At 35.4% G+C, this 23,877-nt stretch overlaps 1 pseudogene; it reads left to right on the top strand.

Annotated features, from left to right (window-relative positions):
* Nucleotides 1–23,245, top strand: part of LOC104654219 — a 39,102-nt pseudogene extending 15,857 nt beyond the window's left edge.
* The last annotated feature ends 632 nt before the right edge of the window (nt 23,246–23,877 follow it).

Raw genomic sequence — 23,877 nt, 5'->3', positions numbered from 1 at the left:
ATCTTTTTTAATGTTCTGCCTCAATAATCTGTCGAATACTGACAGTGAGATGTTGAAGTCTCTCACTATTGTTGTGTGGGAGTTGAAGTTTCTTTGAAGGTCTCTGAGAATTTGCTTCATGATTCTGGATTCTCCTGTGTTGGAGGTATATATATTTAGGATGGTTAGGTCTTGTTGAATCAAAGCCTTTACCATTATGTAATGCTCTTCATTGTCTTTTTTGATTTTTGTTTGAGGTCTCTTTTGTCTGAAATTAGAATTGCGTCCTCTGCTTTTCACTGTTTTCCATTTGTTTGCTAGATTTTTCTCTATCCCTTTATTTTGAGACTATGTGTGTCATTGCACATAAGATGGGTCTCATTGCACGTAAGATGGGTCTCTTGAAGACAGCATGCCATTAAGTCTTGCTTGTTTATCCAGTTTTCCACTCTGTACCTTTTAGTTGGGGCATTTCGCCCATTTACATTCAAGTTAAGTATTGATATATGTGGATTTGATCCTGTCATTTTGTTGTTAAGTGGTTATTTTGCAGAATTATATTTGTGGTTGCTTTATAGTGTCACTGGTCTGTGTAGTTAAGTGTGTTTCTGTAGTGGCTAGTAGTGGTCTTCCCTTTACATATTGAGTGCTTCTTTTAGGAGCTTTTATAGTGCAGGTCTGGTGGTGAAAAATTCCCTCAGCATTTCCTTGTCTGAAAAGATCTTATTTCTTTTTTGCTTCAAAAGTTTAGTTTTGCAAGATATGAATTTCTTGGTTGAAAATTCATTTCTTTAAGAATGTGAAATACAGGTACTCAAACTCTTCTGGCTTTTAGAGTTTTTGCTGAGAGGACTGCTGTTAGCTGATTGGGCTTTCCTTTGTAGGTGATCTGTCCTTTCCCTCTAGCTGCCTTTAATATATATTTTTTTCATTTTCACCTTGGAGAACCTGATGATCACGTGCCTTGGGAATGATTGTTTTGTGAAGTATCTTATGGCGGTTCTCTGCATTTCTTTGAATTTAAATGTTGGTCTCTCTACCTAAGTTGGGGAAGTTCTCACGGATGATATCCTGAAATACATTTTCCAAGTTTCTTCCATTCTCCCCATCTTTTTCAGGGATGCCACCAAGTCATAGATTTGGTCTCCTTACATAATCCTATATTTATTGGGTGTTTTGTTTTTTCCTTTTCATTTATTTTTCTTTATTCTTGTCTGTCCTATTTCAGAAAGCCAGTCTTAAAGCTCTGAGATTCTTTCCTAGGCTTGGTCTGTTCTGCTCTTAATATTTTCAGTTGCACTATAAAATTCTTGTAGCAAGTTTTTGAGCTCTATCATGTTGTTCACATTCTTTTCTGTACTATTTTGTCTGTCAGCTCCTGTATCATTTTATTGTGATTCTTAGCTTCCTTAGATTGAGTTTTAACATTCTCCTGAATGTTGACGATTTTCATTTCTATTTATATTCTGAATTATATTTCTGTCATTTCAGCCATCTCAACCTGATTAAGAATCCTTGATGTAGAACTGGTGTGATCATTTGAAGGAAGGAAGACATCTGGCTTTTTGAGTTGTTAGAGTTTTTGTGCTGGCTTCTTTCTAATCTTTGTGGGGTGGTGTTTTTTCAGTCTTTGAAGTTGCTGACCTTTAGATTTTTTTTTCTTTTATCCCGTTTGATGACCTTGGGGGTTTGACTGTGGTATAGGGTAAGTTCGGTTGACTAGCTTCATTTCTGCAAGATTATAGGGGGCCAAGGCTCAGCTCTGGACACCTGCAGTACATGCTCTAACTATGGAGAACAGATATCAGTCCCTGATTGTTCTCTGGCTCCTTGAGGTTAGAAATCTGCTGCACTGAAAGATCTAAGGTGCCCCCTGACCACTGGTCACAATACTGTAATGGGTGGTGCCAGGGGATCTCTCCTCATTTGCATGTGTCAGCTGCAGGGGCAGCATCAATATGATGTGGTGCACACTCATCAGCTGCAGCAGGATGCAAGTGGGTGCCAAGGTGCTGGCCTCCATGAGGGCAATCACAGCAGCAACAGTGGCAGCCTGGCTTAGGGCAGTGGGGTATCCCCACCCCCACTGGCGACTGTGCATGCATTTGCGTTGTAGATAGTCTTAGCATGGGGGTGGGGCATTCATGGGCACAGGACTGTGTTCACCCTCTGAGCATTCATGTGGCCAGCAGTTACCTCTCAGATCAGGGGAGGTCTTTCTTTTCTTTGTGCCTGTCATTTTGTTTTGTTCCAGCAGCAGTGTAGGCATAGGGCAGGACACTGGCAGGGATTTGGGGGATGGTACTGGTAGGAGTGGGGCTGCTGGGTTTCTGCCCACCGTGTGAAGGACAATGGTAGTGCAATGGGGAGGGGAGCAGGTTGCACTCATGCTGGCAGCAATGACACAGTAGGGTGCATGTGCACACATACCCTAGTGGGGAAGAGAAGTCAAGGTCCATACTTGCACACACATGCAGGCAAAGTGATGTGGGAGATTGCTATGGGCTAATGTGTGCAGGCAAAGCGGCATGGGGGAGACCTCAGTAGAGGGAGGGTGTAGTCAGGCTGCTGTGTGTCTGTGGAGACCACTCAGCTAGAGCACTCTGCCAGTCAGGTGCAATCTGCCAGCACAAGTGCTGTGATGTGGACACCCAGGAGGTACCTGGGGGTTGCACTACAAGCAGGTGCAGCCTGACTGGGCCTCCAGGGAAGGCCAGCAGACCAAGGCCTGCTCAGGTCAAATTGGCCCTGTCTCATGGGCAAGACCACCCTGCAGAGTTCAGGTCTGACAGTTCCCCTACGGATAAAGTCTCCTATGAGAGCAAGTGGAGCCTAGCAGGATGGGTGTCCCTGACTGTGCTCCATGACCAACGCTCCCACATCAAACCATCTGGGCTTTGCACTGGCTGAAGTTCTGCCCCTACCACTTCTCTAAGCAGCTCTTCCTGCCAGCTTAAGTGTCTGTGGTGATCGAGGGGGTCTCCTTCTGCTGGGATTCCAGAGGCTGGTGGTGTAAGTGGGTTGCTTTTTGCCTGTTCAACTCAGCCCTTCCCTAGGAGTTGGTAGGGGCCAGGAACAAGTACTGGTGCATGGTAGCCCTGCACAGTGTTCTCAGATTCTTTGCCTTTCAGCCCAACATCTGTGTCTTCTTTCTATTCACTCTCAATGCTTTACCTCTGAAGATCTGCTAGAAGTATGCTAGTCTTTCCAATGTCTTGATCCCTCAGTGGGAGATGTTCCTCCCGGCTGCATGTAGTCAGCCATCTTTGCCTCCTTCCAGTTCCAAAATATGTCTTTTGGATGTCAGGGGGACCTAATATCTAAGAAGGTTCATCAGGTCATAAAAGGCTTAATTTAAAATTTGACTTTAGAAAGTTTATCAAGTATTTAAAACACTTTACATTGCAAAATAGAATCTCAATCGCTATGTCATTTATTTAGACAAAATAACTAAAAAAATTCAAAAATGTAAAATTCTTTACTCAATAATAAAGGAGAGATTCAGTTTCTCAAACAGCAAGACCCAATAAAGACAGTATGAGAACAACTGAATCTGTCTCTTTTCTCTCCCCTCTTTTTCCTGTAGTTTAAACAAATATTATTTATCATCTCTCAATATTATAGGTAAATCTTGCTCAAAAGGAGAAAACCAAATTTTATCTTTGCTCTAGTGTATTATTAAAGTTAAACCTAATTTTAAATAAAATCTCATATATGAAACTATCTAATTTTAATTTGACCATAAGGTAAGATTTTAATAAACATTTTATAACTCTTTACCATTTTTTTTTTTTTGCAGAGCAGATCAATTCCTAATAAAACCCTGTTATTCTGACACATGAGCCCAGATTCTGGCCGTGTATCAGCATACATTTATTTTAATGTTTAATTTATGCAGAAAGTAAATAACACCTTTTTAAATTTTAGCCGAATTGCTCACACACAGAAGTGCTATGAGCTTAATCTTTCATAAACCTTCCACAATTTGGTTAAACCTTCAGTTTTCTTCTCCGTTTAAAGAAAAACAATCCTTAAATTCTCTCAGTTAAGCAAAATAACTTTTTCTTTTTTAAAAAAACACATTCTTATGCCTTTTAATCAAAAACACATAGTTTATATTTTTAATGTAAGCAATTTGGGTTATATATCAGGTGCACAGTCTCGGCTACAGGACAGAACCACACATAATGTCGGACTCTTTCTAGCATATTTAAAGTGTATGGCTAACTACAAATATTTCCAGGCCTTACCTAAAATCTAATGGCTTTGAGGCAGGCAAGTCAAACAATTATCAAAAGTCATAGAAACAGTTTGTGATTCTAAACTGTCTAGTAAAGACAGTATCTGACCTGACTACTTTAGACCAAATGCCTAAAGTTTGAAGACATTTTTATTTTAGTTTATCAATAACCATTAAAACTGTCCTTATTTACCAAAGATTACATACTAAAGTGATGTGAACTAAAAGGCAATAAAGCTTTTATTTTTGACACAATATTTTATTTAAGCACTTATTTTTCTTTAAGCCAATTAATTAGAGCTCATTTATATAATCATTAAACACAAAACACAAACGCAAAATACATATAAGTACACAGTCAGACGGGAGATATAATAGTATTATACATTTTTTTATTTGCCAGTTTTTAAGTTTTTCTTTACTATTTTAAAATAAGATTATCAGTCCTTTGATTACCTGTTTCCTGCCATAAAAAATTGTCAGCTAGGGAACTCTGAATTTATATATTTTAAAATTTCCAACCTTTGGGACTGCAAGTGGTTTTTGGCTACATGGATACATTGTATAGTGGTGAAGTCTGAAATTTTTGGTGTACTCATCACCTGAGTAATGTACATTATACTCAATTTGTAGCTTTTTATCCCTTAACCCATTTCTACTTTCCCTGCATCTGAGTCTCCAATGTCCATTATACCACCATATATGCCTTCGCATACCTATCGTTTAGCTCCCACTTATAAGTGAGAACATGCAGTATTTTGTTCTTCATTCCCAAGCTGTTACCCTAGAAGAATAGTCTCCAGTTCTATATGACTTGCTGCAAAAGACATTATATTTTCTTATTTATGACTGAGTTGTATTCCATTTCATATATATACCACATTTTCTTTTTCCATTTATTCATTTCTTGGCACTTATGTTGGTTATATATCTTTGCAATTGTGAATTGTGTTGTGATAGCCATATATGTGTAGATATCCTTTTGATATCATGAGTTCTTTACATTTGGTTACTCAGTAGTGGGATTGCTGGATTGAATCATAGGTCTATTTTTAGTTCTTTGAGAAATCTCCATAGGGTTTTCCATAGAGGTTGTACTAATTTTCACTCCCACTAGCAGTGTATATGCATTCCCTTTTCACCATATCCACACAAACGTCTATTATTGTTTTTGTTTTTGTTTTGCTTTTTAATAATGGCCATTTTGGCTGTGGTAAGGCAGTCTCTCATTGAGGTTTTAATTTACATTAATCTGATAATTAGTGATGTTGAGTTTTTTTCAAATATTTGATGACTTGTATATCTTCTTTTGAGAAATGTCTACTGTTATTTTTCCACTTTTTGATGGAATTATTTGTTTTTTCCTTCCTGATTTTTTAAGTTCCTTGTAGAGTCTGGATGTTAGTCCTTTGTTAGATGCATAGTGTGCAAATATTGTCTACAATTTAGTGGCCTGTCTGTTTATGCTGATGAATATTTATTTTGCAGTGCATAAGATTTTTAGTTTAATTAGGTCCTATTTATTTATTTTCATTTTTGTTGCATTTGCTTTTGGGGCTTTTAGTCATAAATCTATTGCCTAGGATAATGGCCCAAAGAGTTTTACCTAAGTTTTCTTCTGAATTGTTATGGTTTCAGGTCTTAGATTTAAGTCTAATCCATCTTGAGTTGATTTTTGTATATGGTGAGAGATAGGGATCCTGTTTTAATTTTTTACATATGGCTATCCAGTTTACCGAGCACCATTTATTGAATAGTATGCCATTTCCTCAATTTATGTTTTTGTATGCTTTGCCAAAGATAAGTTGATTGTAAGTGTTTGGCTTTATTTCTGAATTCTATATTCTGTTATATTGGTCTATGTATATACTTTTATACCAGTACCATGCTGTTTTGATTCCTATAGCCTTGTAGTATAATGTGAATTTGAGTAATGTGATGCCTCCAGATTTTTTTCCTTAGGATTGCTTTGACTATTTGACCTCTTTTTTTCCCCACATGAATCTTAGGAGTGTTTCTTCAAGTTCTGTGAAGAATAATATTGGTATTTTGATAGAAATTGCATTGACTCTATAGATTGTTTGGGGCAGTGTTGCCATTTAAATAATATTGATTCTTCCAATCCATGAGCATAGGATGTATTTCCTTTTGTTTGCATCATCTATGATTTCTTTCATCAGCGTTTTGTAGCTTTCCTTGTAGAGATCTTTCTCTCCCTTGGTTAATATATTTCTAGATGCTTTATTTATTTTTGTGTAGCTATTGCAAAAGGGATTAAGTTTTTTGTTCAATTCTCAACTTGGTCATTGCTGGTGTTTAGCAGTGCTACTGATTTGTGTGCATAAATGTTGTAACCTGAAACTTAGCTGAATTCATTTATCAAATCTAAAAGTCTTTTAGAGGAGTCTTTAGAGTGTTCTAGGTATACAATCATATCATTGGCAAACAGATAGAATCACTTCCTCTTTTCTAATTTGGATGCTCTTTATTGCTATCTCATGCCTGGTTTTTCTAGCTGGGATATCTGCTTGGTACCCCAGCTCAAGATATTTTTATGACTCAAACCAATAGGACAATTTGCTGAGGTCTGTGAGCTGCCCCCCTTCAAGAGAATTGCCGATTTCCCAAATTTTGTGTGAAATTTAAAATTTATTTTGCTGTTTATTTTATTGACGTTTATGTTATTCCTGTTTATTTTACTTGCTTCCAACGAGTAAGGTAAAATTTTCTGCTTCCATAATGATGGAGGACAGGCAACTGCTTTCTGAAGTTTCAGCTGATTTCCAACAGTGATGGCTAGTTCAAGTTTTTGTTTTTGTTTTTGTTTTCCTGATTCTAAGATGATAGAAAATAGTCTTGGCCTGGGGTTCCATTCCTAGGTAAGTAGCTAAATTGGGCTTTTTGTTTTTTTCTGATATTGGAAACTCTCCATAATGACTAAAAGTTAGCAGTGACAACCAGCAGGTCTTAATTTCTTCTTACCATTAGAGCTCTCAGCAATTATATTTTTTATTGTTGTTGTTATTTTGGTCTTTCTCCTATCAGATTTGATCAACTCTAAATGACGTGTTCAAATCTGAATGAGAATTTCAAATTATGGGGAACAAGGCCTATGAATTGGCTACAATGCCTTGAGCTGCAAAAAGAAATAAAGAAAAAGAAACAAACAAAAAAACAAAGAATGATGTGCTTAGTTTCTATGTTCACTTAATTCCTTAGAAAAACGATTTTCTTCCTTTTACTTTTCTTCTACCCTATTCATCCTTCCTCCTTTGTCGCCTTTGACATCAAGAAAAATCTAGAGAAGGCTTCTAATGACTCATACCCTTTAAAGAACTCAAAACAAAAGTGCTACTCACACTTTTGAGGCTGTTGTGTTTTTTGTTGACATCATGGTCAAGAGTCATGGGCAGATTCTCCTTAGGCCTAAAGCTCTGCTTTCTTGTATTGCATTACCTGACTCTTTGGCTTTTGGGGGTACCAGAGATTACCTTGTACTGTGAGAGGATTTGAGTTTGACATGTGTAATGGTGGATGAGAACAACAAATTTGGGTATGGCTGAGGACAGTTTACAGAAAGTGGTCTTAGTTGTTTTATTTTTACTCTAGAAAGTTGTTGTTTGGAACCCTAATTCCAGTATAGACATTCATTCTACAGAGTCTTCCCCATTGCTTTTTCTCCAAAAATTAAGCTCAATTGGCTTGTCTGCACATTTGCATGAGAAACTGAACTGTCATGTTCATAGATAAATGAGAGACTGTGTTTCCTCAATTCTGAAGAGAAAGGGCGTTTTAATCCTCCCAGTCAAAAGTTTCCCCTGGGTGACCGATTGCCGAGTGGGAGTGTCTGCTTTGTGGAACATCTGCAATGTGCAATGATCCTACAGGAACCCCCAACAAAATTAGTTTAAAAGGGCTTCTCCAGAAAATGCTAGTAGCTTGTCACTCTGCATTTTAAGCCCTCTCATGGGTGATAGACCTCCAGAGAGAGAAACTGAGTCATATTAAGGAGCAGAAACAATTCAGTGGTGACACACTGTGGAGTCCTGCCCACAATTAGCACATTTTGATCCACTACACTAAACCCTAGGCCACAGCACAATTACTCATTTTAAGAGAAAAAAGATGGGAAAAATTATCTAAGAATGAGGAAAGACAAGTAGAATGACCCCATTTTGGGCACCCCATTGTTTTTATGGCACCTCTACTAGCAAGTATTTGTGTAAGATTAAAATTTTGAGGACATGTCAGCTTTCCTAGTACTGCAGCAGGTTTACATATTACAGTATTTTATGCACATTTTAAACTGATGAGCAAATTACATCAAAATTCAGAGCCCAAATGTCAACTTGCAGCTATAGAAGTCCTAAGATTTCTATCTCTCTCTCTTTTTTTTGTTTGCTTGATTTATATCTGCTGCTATGTTTCTACTGAGCTAAAAACCACTGTTTTTAGACACAGTTATTTCATTTTGCTTTTATTTTTGCAAACAAATCCATTTGTATTAATATTTCATGACTAAAGTTCTAAAGTAAAAGCTATAGCATCTTTGTGTTTATGAGTGTGCATATGAGTATGTACATATATTTGTAGTGTGTTACTGACCTCAAGGTACTCAATTGGCTTAAAATTTAAGAGTACTTATTAATTAAATAATATACTCAGATGCTTTGCAAGTTCACATGACTTAACTAAAATATTTAATAAATGAATAACCTTTCTTTAAAGTTACTGGTAAAACAATTTTAGACATTTCTTGAGATATGTCAGCATACATTTTGTTTGCATTTATTGATCAAGTAATTTCATATTTATCCCTACCAAATATTTTAAGGTGTCAAAATTTGGCATAAGGATTTAAAATTATAAACTCAGCTCAAAATGGAATTATTTTTGCTTCTGTAATTTTTGATAAAGAGACATTTAATATTGTTAGTTTAATTTAAAAAGCTTAATCCTGAGTTATTGGTAAAATACCCATATATTTACCCTTAAGTTTCTTACTTAGATAAACACTTGAAATTCATAGGCTATATAAATGGCTAACAGGAAAATAACTTTCAATAATGACTATCAGAGTTTCCATAAATAATATAGGTAAACAATTGTATTAGTCCATTCTCATGCTGGCTAATTTATAAAGGAAAGAAGTTTAATTAATTCATTGTCCTGTGCTGCTGGGAAGGTCTCAGGAAACTTACAATCATGATGGAAGGCAAAGAAGAAACACGCACCTTCACAGGTTGGCAGAATGGAGTGAGTGCGAGCAGGGGAAATGCCAGACACTCATAATACCATCAGATCTTATGAGACTCACTCAAATCTCATAAATATGTGAAGGCCACCTAATTTGGGTGACTCTGAAATACTACTGGTGTTGTCCACACTGAGCCTCCAGTATTTTATCAGTTATAGCTTAGGTTATCACATCCTGGCACTAGTTCCCATAGAATTTTATACTTGTGGGTTTTGTTCTTGTAAATTGTAATTTTCTGTATTTGCTTTTCTGTCTGTCTAATTTTGAAGTGGCAGTTTACCCTATGACCTCACTTTTCTGATGAATTTCAGAAGTGTTAATTTCAGTTTGTTTAGGTTTTTACTTGTTAGGATAGAGTGCTTATTGGGATTTTGAAATCTGGTGGTTTGAAGCTTGTCTTTCAACATGGTGATTTATTTTGGATCAGGTTAAGATCAAGACAGAATAGTTTAGGATTAGTTGATACAGCAAAGCAAGGATTTGAAGCATATGTTTCAAATAGTCTTGGGGTATAAACTGTTTGATGTTCTCTATTGAAGAGTTGATTAATCTTTTCAAAAGTATCTGGAATTAACAACATAGATATTTTCAACTTTTTTCTTCCCTAGGAAGAGTTTCACAGAATAATGTAGATATTTTGACGATGACTGAAAAATAGTGAAGTCAAATCAATATTGAAATACTGTTTTGATTTTCATTATACAACTACAGTATCAAGACAATTTGACTTATCCATAATGGCATGAAAGTAGTGCAGTGGAACTGAATAGAATTTATCAATAATCCCACACATAAATGGTCAATTGGTTTGTATAAAAGTGACTGAGGAGATTTAATAGGGAAAGAATAGCCTTTTCAACAAACAGTGCTGAAACACTTATATATGTATATCCTTATACAAGAAAGAAATATTGATCTATACTTCTTTACACCCTAAACAAAAATGGCTCACAGACTGAAACTTGAAACCTAAACTATAAAACTTAAAGAAGAAAACACAAGAAATCTTTATGATATTGAGTTAAGCAAAGATCTGTTATATGTGACACCAAAAGCATGATCCATTACACAAATTGATAAGTTGAACTTCATTAAAACTTTAAACCTTTGCTCTGTGAAGAGCATCATAAAAAATTGAAAAGATAAGCTATAGACTGAAAGAAGATATTTTCAACTCAAATATATGATAAAATACTTGTTTCTGTATTGTATAAAGAAATATCAAAATTCACTAATAAGAAAACAACTCAGTAAATAAACAGATTTAAGAGCATTTAATAAAAAATACACTGGCAAATAAACACATGAAAAGATGGTCAACATCGTTATTAATTATGGATATGCAATTAAAAAACTGATGAGATAAAATTTCATATGTATTAGAACCACTAAAATTAAAAGAACTAGCCATCAATTATTGTATGTGGAGCACTAGAATTATCATACTTTCCTGGTTGGAGTGTAAAATGCCACAACCACTATAGAAACTAATTTGACAGTTATTTTTTTATACACCTAACTATGCTCTTAAATGTTTGCACAAAATAAATTAAAGTATATATCCACATAAAATGTTTACAAGAATATCAATAGAAAGCTTATTTTTAATAGCCAAACTTGAAAACAATGTAAATGTCCATCATCAGGTGAATAGATAAACACTGGTACGACCATAATAGAACACTACTCAGTAATAAAAATACATTCAACTTTTGATACATGTAACAACCTGGTTAAACCTCAATATAATTGTGAGCAAAATAAATTTCATAAAAATTAGTACATATTGTATAATTACATATATGTAAAACTTCACAAAATACAAGGTAATATGTATTGACAGAAAGCATATCAGAGGTTGCCTGAGTAAGGGGAGAAGTGCAGAAGGGAAGGATTATAATGAGTCATGAACAAACTTTTGGGATTGATAGATATGTTCATTATGTTTGTATATGGTCTTGAGGGTATATACATAGGTAAAACTTTTCAAACTTTATATTTAACTATGTTCACTTATTTTGTGTCAATTATACTCAAATCAGTTTAATAAAATGGAATTTTTTCTCCAAAAGTCCCTAGGCCCAGCCATTATAACAGAAAGGTTTAACAAAAAAGAAATAATTAAGTCTTTTATAAATCTATTCCAGAATGTATAATGAGAAAACACTCCACAACTTACATTATAAAGTCTGTGTGTATAAAGCTGATATCAAATCCTGATAAGTGGAGTTCAACAAAAACAATTACAAGCATCTCTCTTTTATGAATATACATGAGAAAATCATTAACAAAATATTTTAAAACTCAAAACAAAAATATTCGAACCCTATAACACATTATGTCTTCATCAGGTTTATATCAGAAATGTAGATTGTTTTAAAATTTGCCCTTCAATCAATGTTTATTAACAAGTTAATAAATAATAGAAAAAACATATCACATTAAATCTGATGGTATTAAACACTGTCAAATAGTATGTGATAAAGTTCAGCATTCATTCATTATAAAAAACTTGTAGCAAAATAAAAAAGTGGAAGATGATTTTTTAATCCTAATAATGGGTAACATTAAACAATTCTGTATAGAAAGTATCATACTTAAATGGAATGAAACTGAAGGCATTCATTTTAATTTCAGGAAAGAAACAAAGGTGTCTTGTGTTATCACCCCTCTTTATCATTGTGCTGCAAGCTAACAAATAGAAAGCTATAACAAACAAAAACTAAGCATAGAATTTCAATTAGCCACAGATGACAGTGATATGCTTAGAAATAAAATAATCTATAGGCAAATGACTATAGGTGACATGAGAATTTAGCAAAATTTGTGGATGCAGAATCAGTATACGGAAAGAAACTGTATTTCTATGCAACAGTAAGAATCTCTTCTTGCAATTTTTAAAGTCTGATCTACAGTAACATGAAAAATAAGTCATAAGAGAAAATAAGAAAATATAAAAAAAGACTTAAAGACAACTTTGCCAAACAGATTGAAGCATAAAAATAATATTAGTAGAGGCTATTTTATCATTCTTACCAGCATCATTCCTTGGTCCAAAGCCTATGACAGTTGTTGGTTATGAAACATCTTTTGCAGATGCAAAGGTACATTTTACTAACATTTTATTAAATGGTTCTGAAGATTTGGATCTTAGAAAGTAGGAAAGGTAGACTTGCTATGTCTCTGTACAATATTTAAGCTTTATTTCAGTATCATTTTATACTAATTTATTATTTTATATCCTATTGTGTGGTTGTTGCTAAATCTACTGCTTTTAGGACAGGATTTGCCATGTAGTCTGAGATATCATTTATACAACACACAAGAATAAAAAACTGAAACTGAAATACTGGTTAGCTCAAAAAGAGATTTCTTTTATGAATGCAATTCAATGTCTTCTCATCACGTGTTGGATGCTAAATGCTGTGAATGGCTTGGTTTTGCATTTTATAATCAGAATTAAATATTGACTCTTTAAGATCAAAGAAAAACAATACTAAATTCTAGGTAAATAATCACATTGGTTGAACTGTAAATCCCTTGTGATTATACTTTCATAGTACACAGTCAATATTCTTTTAGAAAATAGGTATCTTATTTGAATAATAAATAAGTGATATATCTTCAAATAAAATTATTTTTCTTTCCCTTTTTTGCTTATTATAGTTTATCTGATGTTGATGGTTTTGTCCTTTTTATATTTCTAAGGACATACACATTAGGAGGGTAAGACACTACATTAATACATGAAATTTTGTTGCCACACAGTACATATTTCTGGTGAATTGTGTTTTACGTGTAGTATTCAGTTAGGGGGTACACAATTACATTAGATTAGTTCACTATTAATGTTTGAATTCAACAAAAGGGAGTAACACAGAAGTGTGGACAAACTGCAAATGTTATCTCATCCTATGCATTCACTTTACTAAGTCTCTATTTAAATGGCATTTATGAAAAACTGCATGAAGAAAGTTAAATACAAAGATAATTCCTAGGGAAATGGTAATTTTCACATGAAATGCAGTTACTTTGTACCTACAAATTCAAAGGAAAGAATGATGCTCAACCAAAGTATAATTTAATTTATCTCACCATTTTAGGAGGTATTGATAATTGTAGGAAAGAAAAAACAATACTAGATTCTTAGTAAATCACTGTCCCAGAAATAAACATAAAGACTGAAAAAGTTAAGTGGGGTTAGAAGTTGTTTTACTCCGTGTTCTACCTTCTTTACTACATGAAAAGTTTCTAGATCAAGGGAAAATGACAGTTATTCTGGATGCATTTGAATGAATATATTTATAATATTTGGTTATCTATTTAGCTTTCATAATGATTTTTGAGAGTTTCTATTCTAAAGAAAAAGAATTACTTGCCAAAATAACTTGCCTTCATATAACTTTTTCTCAGGACAGCTAAGCTCATCTTCAATGTGATCACATTTGTCTGTTCTCAGACTGTTGAGGAAGCTGAGGTAGAGATACAATTGACATTTTCAAGCCTTTTCAATACAGAACTTGGCTACCCAGGGGACTCATTCCTTTAAGCGTAATTATTTTATACACTGTTGGTTTATCTTTTGTTGTTATTTCTGCAGCAAAGCTCTGTGAATACAAACCACCAAAATCTTTAGCTGTACTGCATTTTTACCCTTCTATGAGATCAAATGAATCTTTAGATGTTCCCTTCAACTTCTTAAAAATCACCATCAGTGCATATTTAATAAGAGACTTATGGTATGATGAAATATAAAACACATTCTTGGTACAATTATTAAAACTATATAAGATAGCATCCTAAGTCTACAATGAGTGGACTAGTTAAATTTCCACCTTTTTATTGTAATTATTATTTGGCTTATCTATTTATTCACCAAATGTCAAGTACCTACAATATGTGGATGACATTGCACTATATGTATTTTTAATTTACTAAGTTGAATATGAGTGTTATTTTCCCAGAAACTGCCAGTGATGTTTTTTAATCTTCTACATTCATCATACATACATGCCTAGATCAGTACTCATCCAGACCCTTGTGCAGGTCTTCTGAGCTTTCTCATCATGCAGCTCTGATCAATCCAGTGTTTTTCTCCATGAATTGTAGACATCCTGTGACCTCTCAACTCCAAATTCTCTCTGCTCAAGTCATCAAGACTATTGGGGTCTAACTGAACTTTCCCTCTCTTCTCTGTGGCCAGGAAATTCACTACAGGTAGAAAACTGGACAGTCATAGGACTACCTTTATTTGTTTATGTTTTCACAGGGATTCCTGGCATCACTACCAATTAATTAAAGTTTGAAAACTTTTATTTAAAATGCATTGTCATTTTTCCAGTTGTTTGCAGTGGGATAATGATACATATTATTCCTATAGCTTTATCATGCCAAAAAGAAGTAAAAAACTGTGGTTACATACCTATCTGTCTAACCCGTCCATTCTAGATGTCTGTTATCATATCGAGGACTTTATGCCTCTATGTTATGATAGACAATAGGTTGTAATTTTCATTTTTCATAATTTCTTTCTCAGCTTATGGTGTCAGAGTTGTTTCCTTCCTAAAATATATTGAGAAGGTTTCCTGTCTATATATATTCACAGAGTATGTGTAAAATAAATATTATTTCTTTTTGTACATTGCTTAATACAATTCAGAGTGAAACTACCTGGATCTGGAGTTGTCTTTGTGGGAAGGGATGTGAATATAAACTTAATTTATGTTAATAAATATAAAGTATTTAGGTTATTTATTTTTGAGATGATTGTACTATAGTTTTTGTAAGAATTTTTTTTACTTCAACCTAGTTGTTAGATTAATTGGCAAAAACCGTGTATACCATTTTCCAAAATTTCATTTAGACAGGAAGAATAAGTTCTAGTGATCTATTGCACAGCATGGGGACTATAGTTAATAATAATGTATTGTGTATTTCAAAATTGCTAAAATAGTACATTTTAAATGTTCTCACAACAAAGAAATGATAGCTATATGAGGTGATAGGTATGTTAATTAGCCCAATTTAATTCTTGCACAAAGTACACACATATGTATATAACATCACATTGTACCTCATAAATATATGCTATTATTGTCAATTAAAATCAAAATTGAACTAAAAATATACTATTCCTTTATTATTACTTTTTATAAATATTTTATTTTTAAAACAAAAATGACCTTATTATATACAATTAATTTTATAACAAATTGTTTTGTTAAACACATCAAGTAACAAACTTCAAGTACTATTGATCTGTCACATGATTTTTCCTACCTGTCCAATGCTCCTTTGGATGGCTAGACCTCCATTCAAGTCACTTCTGATGTTGGACACTATAGTTGTTTTGTGTGTGTGTGTGTGTGTGTGTGTGCATAAATTAACAATCTATATCTTAAAAATAGTCTAGGTTTTAAGCAAACTTGTGAAGAAAGTGCAGAGAATACCCATATACTCCTTTCCCAGCAATACATTACGTGTCCTTTGAAGTTCCATATAACTGTGATACATTTCTCACACTCAATGAACCAGTAACACCATATCATTATCAACCAAAGTTTCTAGTACATATTAGAGTTCAATCTTGTTCTTGTATATTCTATGCATTTTGACAAATTTATGATAATATGTAACCACCATTACAGTATCATACAGAATACTTGTACTGTCTTAAAAAAAAAAAACCCTGTGCTCCACCTATTTATCCCTTCTTCTCCACCAAAACCCTTGTCAACAGATGACTTGTTAATATCTCCATAGTTTTGCCTTTTCTAGAATGCCATATAGTTGGAATCATACAGTATGTACATTTTTAGATTGGCTTCTTTCACTTATTGTTATGCACTTGTTTGTTTTATGTCTTTTCATAGTTTGACAGCCCATTTTCTTCCTCTGAATAACATCTCATTGTCTGATGTACCACAATTTATTTATTTATCCATTCAACTATTGAAGGACATCTTGGTTGCTTCCAAGTTTTAGCAATTATAAATCTGTATGAAAGTTTTTGGATGGGCATAAGTTTCAAATCATATGGAAAAAATAACAAGCAGAGGGACTGCTGGATCCTATGGTAAGAATACATTTAGTTTTGTAAGAAATTGCCAGTGTCTTCTAAAGTGGCTGTACCATCTGCATTCCCATCTGCAGTGAATGAATATTTCTGTTGCTCTATTTTCTCACTAGAATTTTGTGTTCTCTGTGCTTTAGATCTTTGCCATTCTTACAGGTATATAGTGCTACTTCATCACTGTTTTGTTTATATGCCTTTTTTATTACATTTAATGTTCATAGGAATTGCAATGAAGTAACCGTTTTCATTCCTGACGTTGGTGGTTTGTATCTTCTCTCTCATGTCATTATCAGTTTTGCTAGATGTTTATAATTTTATTAACATTTTCAGAGAACAACTGTTTGTCTTTATATTTGTCCCAATTATTTATTTCCTGTTTTATTTGTTTTAGTTCATTCCTTCACTATTTCGTTCCAACTACGAACATTAAATTTCTTCTTTCTCAAGCATCATTAAATAGAAGTTTATATTTACTTATAATCTTTATGTTTTATAAAATAATAATTTAGCATTTATATATTTCCTTTTAAGCTCTATTGTCACTGCATCTCAAAAAATTGTATATGTTATGTTTTCACTATACATGTAAAAATATTTTCTAATTGTTCTTTTGGGTTTTTTTAACCCCTATTTTGTCTCTATATTTTGATATTGAATATATATTTTGATATTGAATTCCAAATTAAATGTCAGAGAACATTCTCTATATGATTTCAGATTTTGGTAATTACTTTCCACCTGTTTTATATCTTAATATATGGTTCATTTTAGTAAACAGCTTCATGCTAATTTTTAATGAAGGTGCAAAATGTTGTGCAACCTCCTCCTATATCTAGTTACAAAATATTTTTCTCCCTTAAAGAAAATTGCACTAACATTAAGCCCTCACTTGCTGTATTAGCCCTTTTTCACAGTGATATAAAGATACTACGTGAGACTGGGTAATTTATAAACAGAAGAGGTTTAATTGACTCACATTTCTGCATGGCTGGGGAAGCCTCAGGAAACTTACTATTATAGCAGAAGGCAAAGTGGAAGCAGACACCTTCTTCACAAGGCAGCAGGAGAGAGAGAGAGTGCAGGGAAAACTGTCACTTTTTCACCATCAGATCTCATGAAAACAGCATGAGGGAAACCACCCCCCAATCCAATAACCTTCAACCAGGTCCCTTCCTCGACATATGGGGTTATAATTTGAGATGAGATTTGGGTGGAGACACAGAGCCAAACCATATCATTCTACCCCTGGTCCCTCCCAATCTCATGTCCTTTCCACATTTTAAAACCAATCATGCCTTCTCAATAGTCCCCCAAAGTCTTAACTCTTTCCAGGATTAACCCAAATGTCCAAATCCAAAGTTTTATTTGAGAGAACAAGTCCTTTTTGCCTGACAGCCTGTAAAAACAAACAAACAAACAAACAAACAAACAACCATATTAGTTACTTCAAAGATAGAATAGGGGTACAAGCATTAAGTAAATTTTTCCATTCCAAATGTGAGAAACTGACCAAAACTAAGAGGTCACAGTCCCCATGCAAGTTCAAAACCCAGCAGGGCACTCATTAAACCTTAAAGCTCCAAAATCTCCTTTGACTCCATGTCTAACATCTAGGTCATTCTGATGCAAGGTGTGGAGTCCCATTGCCTTGGGCAGGTTCACCCCTGTGGCTGTGCAGGAACAGCCTCTTTAACTGCTTTAATGGACCGGCATTAAATGCCTGTGTCTTTCCCATGCTCATTGTGCAAGCTGTCAGTGGATGTACCTTTCTGGGGTCCAGAGGATGGTGGTCCTCTTCTCACAGCTCAACTAGGCAGTGTCACAGTGGGGAATCTGTTTGGGGGCCCTAACCTCACATTACCCTTCCATACTGCCCTTGCAGAAGTTCTCCATGAGGGCTCCACCCCTGCAGCAGACTTCTGCCTGGATATCCAGGAGTTTCCACATATCCTCTGAAATCTAGGTGAAGGTTCCCAAAGCTCAGCTTTGTCTTCTGTGCACCTACAGGCCCACCAACACCATGTTGAAGCTGCCAAGGCTTGGGGCTTGCACACTATGAAGCAATGAACCAAGTTGTACCTTTGCCCCTTTTAGCCATGACTGAAGCTGGAGCAGCTAGGATGCAGGGCACCATGTCCCTGGGCTACACAGAGCAACAAGGCCCTGGGCCTGGCACACAAAACCATTTTTCCCTCCTAGGCCTCTGGGCCTGTGATGGGAGGGGCTGCCACGAAGATCTCTGACATTCCCTGGAGACATTTTCCTCATTGTCTTGGTGATTAAAATTCGGCTCCTTGTTAGTTATGCAAATTTCTGCAGCCAGCTTGAATTCCTCCCCCCAAAATGGATTTTCCTTTTCTACCACATGGTCAGTCTGCAAATTTTTCAAACCTTTATGCTCTGCTTCCCTTTTAAACATAAGTTCCCATTCCGAACCATCTCTTTGTGAGTGCATATGAGTGAATGCTCTTAGAATAAGCTGGGTCACTTCTTGAATGCTTTGCTACTCAGAAATTTCTTCCGCCAGATACCTAAATTATCTCTCTCAAGTTCAAAGTTCCACAGATCTCTAGAGCAGGGGTAAAATGCCATCAGTCTCTTTGCTAAAGCACAGCAAGAGTGACCTTTGCTCCAGTTCCCAATATATTTATCATCTTCATCTGAGACCACCTCAACCTGGACTTCATTGTCTATTTCTCTATCAGCATTTTGGTCAAAGCCATTCAGCAAGTCTCTAGGAAGTTCCAAACTTTCCAAAACCATCTTATCTTTTACTGACCACTCCAAAGTGTTCCAACTGCTTTTCATTACCCAGCTGAAAGTCACTTCCACATTTTCAGGTTATCTTTATATCAGTATCCCACTATCCCAGTACCATTTTTCTGTATTAGTCTGTTTTCACACTGATATAAAGATACTACCTGTGTCTGGGTAATTTATAAGGAAAAGAAGTTTAATTGGCTCACAGTTCCACATGGCTGGAGAGGTCTCAGGAAACTTAAAATTATGGTGGAAGGAGAAATGGAAGCAGGCACCTCTTCACAAGCCAGCAGAAAACAGAGTGCAGTAGAAATTGTCACTTTTTTTTCCATCAGATATCCTGATGCCCTCCTCAATATCATGAAAACAGCATGAGGGAAAATGCCCCCGTGATCCAATCATCTCCAATCAGATCCCTTCCTCGACACATGAGGATTACAATTTGAGATAAGATTTGGGTTGGGACACAGAGCCAAACCGTATCACATGCTAATCTCCTCTGCTGACAGAACCTGGCAAACACCAATTAGCTTTATATTTCTGTGAGTACAGACTCTTATTCTGAATATTTCCTGGAATCATACAATATGTAACCTTTTGTGTGTGGTTTCTGTTAGCATTTTCAAGGTTTATCCATTGTTCAGAAGTTCTGTGTAAACTATATTTATGGCTTATTATTCATATATATATTATATATATATATATATATGTCACAATTTGTTCATCCATTCACTATTAATGGACATTTGTGTTTCCATCTGTTGGCTATTGTCAATAGGGCTGTTAATTAATATTTGTAAAATATTATTAGTTTGAGTAATTTCTTTTCATTTTGTGGGTATATACCTAGGAGTGGAATTATTAGGTCAAATACCAATTCTATGTTTAACTTTTTAAGGGCCTGCCAAAATACTTTTTTGACAGCACTATGTTTTGAATGTCCTCTCCAAAACTCATGTTGAAATTTAATTGCCATTTTGATGGTATTAAGATGGGGACCTTTAAGAGAGGATTTAGTTATGAGGGTAAAGCCCTCATGAGTAGATTAATGCTATTATCATGGAAATCAGTTTGTTATTACCAGACTGGGCTCTTGACAAAAGGATTAATACTGTCCCCATTTTTTCTCTCCCTATGCCTTCCACTATGTGGTGACCCTCACTAGGTGCTGGCACTATGCTCCTAGCGTGCCCAGCCTCTAGAATTGTGAGCCAAATAAACATTTCTAAAAAATTACCTGGTCTGTGATATTTGTTATATCAGCAGAAAATGAATAAGATATGCAGTGACTGAACCATTTTATATTATCACCAGCAATAAATGAGGTCTCTAATTTCTCCACATCCTCAATAACACTCGATATTTCCTGTTGTTCTATAATAGCCATCTTAGTGATTGTGAAGTAATATCATTGTGGTTTTGATTTGCATTTCCTTTTTCGCTAGTCACCAATGAAATGTAAGTCTAAACCATAATGAGATGCCACTTCACACCTACTATGATGCCTAGAATCAAAAATGTATTAATTAGCATTGGCAAACATGTGGAGAACCTCACCGTAGAATAAAAAATGTATTAATTAGCATTGGCAAACATGTGGAGAACCTCACAAACTCTGCTGTTAGGAAGTTTGTCTCAGACACTTTGAGAAAAAGACTAAAAATTCCAGAAATAATTATACTTAGAGTTACCATATATGACTCAGCTTTTTCACTTTTAGATATATAACCGGAAGAAATGAAGATATAAATATATATAAGATTGTTTCAAGCAGCATATTTTATAGTAGTCAAATAGTGAAAGAAATCCAAATGTCTATCAACTGATAGATGGATAAACAAAATGTGTTATATGCGAACATTGAACGAACCTTGAAAACGTTATGTAAAGTGAATGAAGCCAGTCACAAAATATCATATATTGTATCATTGCACTGTAAGAAATACGAAGAAGTGGTAAATATGTAGAGATGGAAAATACATTAGTGGTCATTTAAGGAGCTGGAGGATGGTTTGAAGAGAGGATGATAGCTAAAGAATATGGGGTTTCTTTTTAGTGATAAAAATATTTTGATTTACTTTTGCAATGTGCAGATATTAGCAAATATGATAGAAAACATTGAGTTATATAATGCAAAGGGGTAAATTGATTGTTATATAAAATTATCTCAATAAAATTGTTTTTGAAAATGTAAGAGAAAAAAATGTACATTCTAAGTGCCTGCTGGAACTGAGTTGCAGGTATCTCAAATCAGAAATTCACCTGTATCTAGTGCTTAGTTTTTCTCCTTCAAAATGAAATGTATTTTTGTCATTCCACAATAAGCAGTTCAGCAGAGCAGAAAGAGAAGGACTCTGGGACACACCTATAGACTGGCAGCTTCACTTTGTTATATAACTAGAGGCATCTTCTTTGGAGTCACAGATTTATCAAAGCTCTCTATAGGTATGGTTTGCCTTCCTTGGTTTCATATATGACAAATTGGGAAGTACTAGTTGCTCAAAGACCCTTGCCCTCTGATGCTCACCAAGGACAACTGTGGCCTTGTCTGGATTGTTACACAGAGGGCAATCATTCCTGAAATCGTTTCAGCAAATCCTGGGTCTATAGAAAGGAGACAAGACTCAGGGATTGAGGATGGGGTATTTTGGTGGATTGGAGGCTTCCAGCTAGCTCTGCCTGAGTGACAACCTGAGAATTTTGGAACCCTGTGTTCTTAAAACTTACAAAGATGTCTGTTTTCTCATAAAGTAACCTAAGTGTTCTTTCTTTATTTTGGGGAAGTCCAGAAGAACATGCTACAGACGTGTTTAATCCACATGTATTAGATGTGCCAGCTGTAATTTTTAACAATGGTTCAAGACTGCAAAGCCAGCCTATCTGGAGAGATTGGATGCCACCATGTCAACAACTGCATCTTGGGACATCCTAAATGCAACATGCCTTCAGCAAGACCCAACCAGAAGAGGTACTTCAGGGGGCAAGAACCCTTGTACAAGTAGGAGGACTTATATCTGCACTACCCCAATGAGTGTGGGCTGGTACCAGGATGGGATGACATGGAGAAACTCTGGAAACATCTCTTTGAGTGGGAGCTCAGAAAAAAACCCAGTCAACAGCCTATACTCGTGACTGAGCCCTCTTAGACCCCTAGAGAAATTTGAGAAAAGCTTGCAGAAACGATGTGTGAGAACTTCAGTGTCCCTGCTTTCTACTAGTCTAACCATGCAATGGCAGCACTCTGCCTCTGCCTGTGTTACAGGCCTGATGGTGGATAGTGGAGATGGGGTCACTTGCACTGTCCACATCTATGAGAGTTACTCCCTGCCTCATGCAGTCACCAAGCTCTTTGTGGCAGGGAGGGACATCATAGAGCACCTCACCTGGCTCCTCTTTTGCTAGTGGGTATACTTTTCCTTGCATACTCTACAAGGCCTTGGTAAATAACATCAAAGGGAAGCTGTGCAACATTACCTTAGAGTCACATAAAAAGCTATGCAAGAGGTCAGAGACATCCTGAGAGAATACAAACTGCCAGATGGGAACATCGTCCACATTGGGGACCAACTGTACCAAGTGCCCAAAGTTCTTTTTGCCCCGACCAGCTGGGAATCCACAGCCCGGGACTCTCAAAAATGGCCTCCAGCAGCATCATGAACTGTGACACTGACATCCAGAGAATGTTTTTGCAGAGATTGTACTGTCTGGGGGCACCACTCTCTTTTCTGGGCCAGAGGAAAGGCTTATGAAAGAACTGAAACCGCTAGCTTCCAAAGGTACTCACATCAAAATTACGACTTCTCCTGCTCGATGCTTCTTTGTGTGAATTGGTGTATCCATCATGACCTCTCTGAGCAGTTTCAAACAAATGTGGGTTACCTCTGCAGATTTTAGTGATTATGGGACATCTGTGGTTCGGAGAAGATGCTTTTAAAGATCCTTGAGTTCAGGGAACAACTTGATGGGTGAGATCACAGAAGCACCAGTGGGAGGTGCCACTGTCCTTCAGGCTTTTTCAGGATGTTGAATAAAAGTGTTTTCACATTTTATGTTTCCGTATATTTTTCTTTGCACATTATTGTAAATATTGTACAAGTATCTACCTGAGTCCCCGGTAAATTCTTTTGGCTATATACCTATAAGTGTATTTTATGGGTCATTTACTAATTCTTTTTTTAACTTTTTGAGGACTGCCAGAGTGCTTTTCCAGTACCCTCACTGCTTTACACTCCCATCATCAATGTAAGAGTCTGTTTTATCCTCCTTGCTGACAACACTGCTAGTTTTTTGCTTTTTGAATAATAGCCATTTGAAAGTGGTATCTCATTGTGATTTTTATTTGCGTTACCATAATGGTTAGTGATGTCTAGCATTTTTATGTGCTTATTTACTATTTCTATATCTTCTTTGGAGAAATATTTAGTCAGTCCTTAGCCTATTTTTTAATTGGCTTGTGTGTAGTATGGCCATCTAGTTTAGGAGTTCTTTATATAGTCCAGATATTACACTGCTATAATATATGCAAGTTTTGTTCTCCTATTTATTGGTTTGGCTTTCTACTCACTT

The sequence above is a fragment of the Rhinopithecus roxellana genome, chromosome 7 (genome assembly GCF_007565055.1).
Source record: "Rhinopithecus roxellana isolate Shanxi Qingling chromosome 7, ASM756505v1, whole genome shotgun sequence".
Taxonomy (NCBI): domain Eukaryota; kingdom Metazoa; phylum Chordata; class Mammalia; order Primates; family Cercopithecidae; genus Rhinopithecus; species Rhinopithecus roxellana.
Note: the sequence above shows the minus strand (reverse complement) of the source record. Positions and strands in the feature narration are given on the sequence as shown.